This window comes from Glandiceps talaboti, chromosome 3, assembly GCF_964340395.1.
Source record: "Glandiceps talaboti chromosome 3, keGlaTala1.1, whole genome shotgun sequence".
Lineage (NCBI taxonomy): Eukaryota > Metazoa > Hemichordata > Enteropneusta > Spengelidae > Glandiceps > Glandiceps talaboti.
The window spans coordinates 28,040,418-28,047,823 of NC_135551.1; positions in this window are offsets into that span (position 1 = coordinate 28,040,418).

Consider the following 7,406-nt stretch of genomic DNA (forward strand, 5'->3'; position numbering starts at 1 on the left):
AACCATTCATGTCAAAGGGCAAAGGTTAAGAAGCTCTGGTTAATAGAAATGTCAATTTGTATCTACTGAGCTGTTCTGTTACCTTGGTAATTTGTTTCCATTTAATTAATTGTTAAATGATAATTGACAATTTGTAGATTTCAGTCTGAAGTAACTATACTTTGTACATAAAGAAAGAGTATTAGTTTGGTTCGATACATAATTGACAGTTGTTTCTATAATATCAATACATATTATGAGTTTCCTGATAATTATTACTTTTTAATTAATTATCTAACTAATTATTTTTTATACAATCATTGTAAAGTATTTGATATATTTTGTAAAAAGATGATGTACTCTATATATTATGGTTTCATATGAGAATTTATGGTTCTAAAGCTATCACTTTAAAATTGGCACCTTTTTTGTGCTGTAAAGTTGAATATATGGTCCTAGATATATGAGTAGCTAAATACCTTGTTTGTTTGTTTGTTTGTTTGTTTGTTTGTTTGTTTGTTTGTTTGTTTGTTTGGACTGAAGATAAATGAAGTGGCTACCCTTGCATCAATTTGTGCAAAATGAATATGAAACTAGTGAAAATATTTTAGAATGCAAGTCATCTTTTTTTTTTGTATTTCCCTTCTTTTTTCTTTTTTCCCCTAAGTCTTGTAATGTGATGTATTTCTGGTTTATTTTTAAAGAAAAGAAAAATATTTTTAAAAAAAGAAAAAAGAGACTGAAGCAGTCACAGTACAGTAATGTGATAATCTGTATATAACGATATACATACATTAAATGAATGCAACATTATTTTTGAATCATACTACTTTCTTTTTGTTTACTGTACAATTTAGTGTTGTGTTGTGTTGTGTTGTAGAAATAGCTGTTATAGGGGAGGCCAAATGCTTAGTTGTGTTTGACTTGCATTATAGCCATAGCAATGTATTAGTAGAAAGTGAAGATAATTGTGAAATAGCTATATTCATGCGTTATGTATTTTTGTTTGGAATGCAATGTATACATGAAGCTCACAGAAATGGAAACCTTATATATTACTTTTTTTGTGCATTATTTAATTTGCTTGTATTCTCAGTAATACTATTTTCAAAATTTGCTGCAGCTTGAAAAGTTAAGAAAAAAAGCTGTGTTTGTAGGACATTTTATTTTTGTAAAATAGAGACTTTGTTGTAGTGTTTATTTAACTGTAATATATATTTGTGTGTACATGTAGTGTAATACCTTTTGTGTGCCATATTATGCATATCTTTGTATTGTATAGTTATAAATTATTAGTCCCCCAAAGAGGGACTATTGCAATGGGCTCAGTGTGTCTGTCTGTCCATCCGTCCGTCCGCAATATGTCATTTATCAGATATGCAATATTCAATTTCTTTCAAACCTGGCACAAAGGTGACACATCATATGGGATATATGATATCATTTTGTTGATACATGCAAATTTCACCAAATGGCAGCCGTATTTATAGTTAAAAGTCAATATTTACCACATAACTCAAAAATGTTAATACATACTATAGACTCCATTTAAGTTTCTGCCCCATAGTATCAGGTGCAAGCCATCTTTTGAAACCCTGACCTTTTGGCCTTGACCTTGACCTTCAGGTTCAAGCCAATTGCTGCCTGTCACAGACTCTTTTAAATCATGTTTACAAGTGACATGCCTTGACTTGGATCTTCATGTTCAATTACCAAATTCAGCAATCTCCTGCATTATCACAGACACTTTGTCGTATTTATTTGTTGCCACCATTTTTTTTTAGTATTTATTTTGTTGCTGCCCATTTTTTTTAAAATCATGTCTCCATTTATCACATAGAAGTAAAGTATATGAGAGGAGGTGTCTCCTATGAAGACTTGTTTTATTATATTTTACACTGGGTGCTATACAGAGACATCTTTGTTGCTCTGACATTTGGGACCAACTATTTATATTTTGTATTTTCATTTTATGTTATAGTCAACTGCTTTTCTCAATAATTTTAGTCTTGAGAGAAAATAGGTGATGTATGAGACAGAAAGTTGAGGTTTGGTTGTATATCAGCTTAGAGCTATAAAAACTATTATGTTTTCAAATTTCTATGTTAAGATAATTATTAAGAGTGCAATGTGCCTGCAAGTTTTGTATACCAAATATTTTTATCTGATATATAAAGTATGCTAACACAAAACTGTAAAAGATATTTTTTTATATTTTTTTTTCAAAATCGTTACATTGACAGGTCTGTTAACTTAGCATGGAATTGAAACATGTTACAATTTTTTTGTGCTAGAGCTTTTAGAATAGAACAGACAACCAGAAGCCAATCAGCAAGTGGCTTACACAAGGAGCTGGTAGGTCAACTTTACTTGGTATTCATTTGAGTACTTCCATAGATTATGAAATTATGAATGATATAAATTGTGCTTACTAGAAAAAAACCAGTTACACTGTAAGAAGCAAATTAGTACCTTCCTTGTTTTGTAATTTCACGCTGTAGTATTAGTGAGAATAGCTTCACAAAGTTTTGTACAGTTTTTAGCGTGTACAATACCCTTGAAAAAAATTCAAAGTTCCTGACAAACTTCAATTCATTAGTGTAGCTATGTACAAAAAACATAAGGTCAATTATATAAAGTCTTCCACTTAATCTAGAGACATAGTATACACAAGAAATGTGTGTTAGTATCCAAGGAAAATAACCATTTTTTTAAAAGAAAAACAAACAGAAAAAACACATTTTCACTGTATTGCATAAGTAATGCATAAATAGTAGGGGTAAGCATTGTAGATTTTTAGTTTAATAGTAGTGTGAGACAGCAGTGTCTGACCCTCTAGCTAGACGAGAGGAACATATCAGTCCAAATTCAAAATTGAAGAAGTCAGCTTGAATGTTATGGTAAAAAAAATAAATTATTTCAAATCCCGTGAGAGGTGAATATTCATTAAAGGCGTGGGTTTCAATGCTAAATTCTAGTGTTACCTTAGCAGTGGAGCCAAGATCATGGTGATTTTTTTAAAATGCCACGTTAGTAAATACATGTATAGCAAGGAGGGAACTCTGTGTGCCAATGTAATGAGGTATTGTTACTTGTAATTACAAAACCTCTAGCCTGTTCACTGACTGCCACTAGAGGGCGTAGTAGCAGATTGGGACTGAATACACTGCAGCTGTAATTAAAGTGGTTGAGTTGGCTGCAACTGGTGATAATAGAGCACAGGTAGTAGCAGTTTACATGTAATTTTTGTTGTTGATTACAGTTCACATGATTTAGTTTTTGTTGTTGTTTACAGTTCACATGATGTACTTTTTGTTGTTGTTTACAGTTCACATAATTGTTGTTTACAGGTTGCATAAAATAACTTTTATTGTTATTTGTACTGTAGTTGAAACTGTTAAACCATGTTCAAATGAGAAAAAAAATGATATGATGTAAATAATTTGATCTGAATCCAAGGCAATAAAAGTTTCAGTACTTACATTGTTGTGTTTTCATTACAATATACGACAGTTCATATTTTACATTTGGTTGTCACCAATGACTTGACATAGGTTAGTTGAAGTAAGATACACACACACACACATGTACATACACAAATGTACACACACATACGTATGTGCATACATACATACATACATACATACATACATACGTACGTACGTACGTACGTACGTACGTACGTACGTACGTACATACATACATACATACATACATACATGCATTTATGCATACATACATACATGCATGCATACATACATACATACATACATACACACACGCACATCTACACAAACACATGTGACACAGAGACCTAACCATCATATCTACAGCACTTTAACACTAACAAATGTATGCATGAGATTCTAGCATTTTTTTTATTTATCCATAATTTATGCAGTTTAAGATTTTAAAAAAAACAGTGGAACAACTTCTCTTCGTTTTGAAAGAAAACAAGAAATACATGACATGAATGATAGGTTACAAATATTCCAATTCTATGCATCACTTATCTTACAAATATTCAATAACTTTTGGGAATGAACAGAAGACATAAATACATTAAAGTTAGAGATAATATCTTTTGATTCAAAGTAAAATTTAAATTAATTCAAGTTAATTCAACAAAATCTGAAACTACATGTACATTCCAATGTATTTCTTGCAAATCTTAACACAAAATTTATCTATCTCGCACGTCTCCTTTTCTTTTCATTGCATATTGTTGTAGTCAAAAGCGAAAAGCTGACCTTTCCTTTTCTAACTTATTTTTCTAGTAAATGGAAGGCAGTGAATTCAATATTATTTGAAGGCATCAGCGAGGAGCATTGTCTAAAACCTTAGGCTGGACACAATTTACATTTTGTTAGCAGCTCTCTTCATGCTCTTACACTTGTTTTTCTTTCCTGTGAAAATTTACCAAAACTACTTATCTTACTATTGTTAATCTTATTCTCTATAGTCAGTAAACAGACATATTATATATAAATCTTGTCAAATCTGCATATGTCCTTTATGATTAAGTGATCACACTATTTGATACATATTTGTTACCATGGTTATAGAACAAACTAAATACCGTTGTCCTAAATGCTCCAAAGTTTGATACAGAAAGAGTTTTGTCCTGCTAGCCGTCAGATTGTTAAATCGGTGCTAAGTTGTATTTGTGTAGCTTGTCTTTATTGTTACTCGCATTTTTCAGGGTTTTTTTTTGAGTATATTATTTTTATTTATTCTGTTGTAAGCTGTAAATTATGTATCCTTTGAGGATTAATAAATGAATGATAGTACTATGTTAACACTAGCTATGATACCAAGCTGTCAGAATCAGATTAAGGCAAGACAGGGATCAACACCTAAAATTGTGAAAATTAGAACATACTTTTAGATGATCTTTCTTTTCACCAAATGAAGCCTTGTAGTGACTTAGTACCAAACAAAGCCTTCTAGTGACTTAGTACCAAGGCCTTCTAGTGACTTAGTACCAAACAAAGCCTTGTAGTGACTTAGTACCAAACAAAGCCTTGTAGTGACTTAGTACCAAACAAAGCCTTGTAGTGACTGAGTACCAAACAAAGCCTTGTAGTGACTTAGTACCGAACAAAGCCTTGTAGTGACTTAGTACCAAACAAAGCCTTGTAGTGACTGAGTACCAAACAAAGCCTTGTAGTGACTTAGTACCAAACAAAGCCTTGTAGTGACTTAGTACCAAACAAAGTCTTGTAGTGACTTAGTACCAAACAAAGCCTTGTAGTGACTTAGTACCAAACAAAGTCTTGTAGTGACTTAGTACCAAACAAAGTCTTGTAGTGACTTAGTACCAAACAAAGTCTTGTAGTGACTTAGTACCAAACAAAGTCATGTAGTGACTTAGTACCAAACAAAGGTTCATCATGTCTAAGTATAATCCAATACATGTTATATACAGAGCTAGTAATATCAAAATAGATCAAGTATATCCAAATGTACAGCAAGTCTTTAAAAACTTAATTACAAAGATATTATGGTCATATAAAACTTCCAATATATTCTTTGTACATCAAAACACTACAGCACATCCTATTACTACCCACTATATTAATGGAATGGCCTTCAAGCTAGCTTCAAGCATCTACATTTTATGGGATGAAACCACACTAAAAATACCATCGGTAGGAAATATTATTACTGTAACACCATGTCCTACTTCGGTTCTAAAAAAAAGGAAGAATTGTCTATATCTAGTATTGCTTAGAATATATTTCTCGTCAGTTGTAATGTGCTCTTTGTGCATTCCAATATAATACATAATCCTACATATAGGAGGCATTAATCTCCTGTTACTGGGGGGATGAGGGGGGGGTGAGGGGGTGGGTAGTTGTTACCTGATTGCTGCCAAGATCCATGGTTAAAGTCACTTTGTGTTGCTGTCAATGTTTTAACATTCTATCAAATGTAACATTTCAAATCAACACTTATACATTTCAGTTTCATTCTAGAAAGTGATAAACAAATGAACTTCAAAAGTACTGAATACAGTTACTATAATAACATTGCTTAATGTAGAAACATCCCTTTAACACAATGCGTGTAACTGGCATGTAATGATGTAGGTGCATTTGTTCATGTATTGAATGATACACCGTTTCGTAAAGGTAATGGTAAACTGTATATACTGTATGTTCTCCTATTTAACATGTCAAAATAAATACTTTTTGCAAAATATCAGAAAGCTGATATATAGATCAGTAATGATCAGTAACAACAAAACTTAATTATCTTTCTTATCACTTAAAATGTTAAGTTTATTTACAATAGAAAAACTGTGTACTTCTATATACAGACACATGTAAGATATCTTCAAATCACTACCACCTAGGGAAGAGAAAATCTGCAAATATATCTTGCCATTAGTTGGTGCCCTTTGTGTAGATGCACTCTTGGCAGTTACAGAAATTATCCATATGTACTTTAATTAAATTGCTTTTACTTTGAAGGGAGCACCTTAATTACTGCCACACCCATCCCCTTTCTTTTTTTTATTTTTTGTAATAAGTTTTAAAACATGTAAATAGTCAAACAGGGGGTTTCCCTTTCTTTGATTTGCACAGAACACCTTCTGGTGCATGGCGCCCTCTAGTGTTGGGCATTGGCAGTTTCTAGCGTTTCGTACACAGTGTTTGTTCGATGACATCATAACTTGAGGAACAGGTTTGATACATAGGCAATAATGTACTGAAAATACATGGGGTCTGTAAAAATTTAATATTAAAAGTTGAGAATTTATTAATTTCAATCAGAGACCTGATGTATATTAGATGGTGTTAAGCATTAAAAAGTTCACATTTCTACGTCAATGCTGAGTATAGCTCTCTCAAAACTAAAATACCCAGTCATTTTTTCCTCAAGTTTTTTTTTTCACTTCTTTGGCATGTTTGGTTGAAGAAATCAAACGGCACTTTTAAAATTGCTCAAATGCTGATGCAAAATATAGACATTTCAATTTAAATTTAGTCTAGTCAAAGTTTGACAGGTTACTGGTATCTCTGGTCAGTATTTCACAAGTTACTCGACACAGTGTATTTCTAGTAAGTGTTTTACAGGTTGCTGGTTGTCTCTTTATAATCAATGACCTTTGCATTAACATCTACAGAGTGATCAAACATTTCATGGAGTTACTTTTTATTTAACTGATCAAACATTTCATTGAGTCAGATTTAATTTGACTGAATGAGAATATACTGTCTGAACATAGCATAAGACTTTCCATGTTTAGACCATAGATGACGCTGTTTATAACCAGTCTGAACTAACTTACTTGTAAGTTACCATTTCAAAGATACTACAACACTTGCCGTTTAGAGTTGTGTAAAATTTGCATAACAAAACAACATATTGTTATGTAAATAAGTGGATTGCAGCTATGACTTCTTGAGAACAGTAGAAAT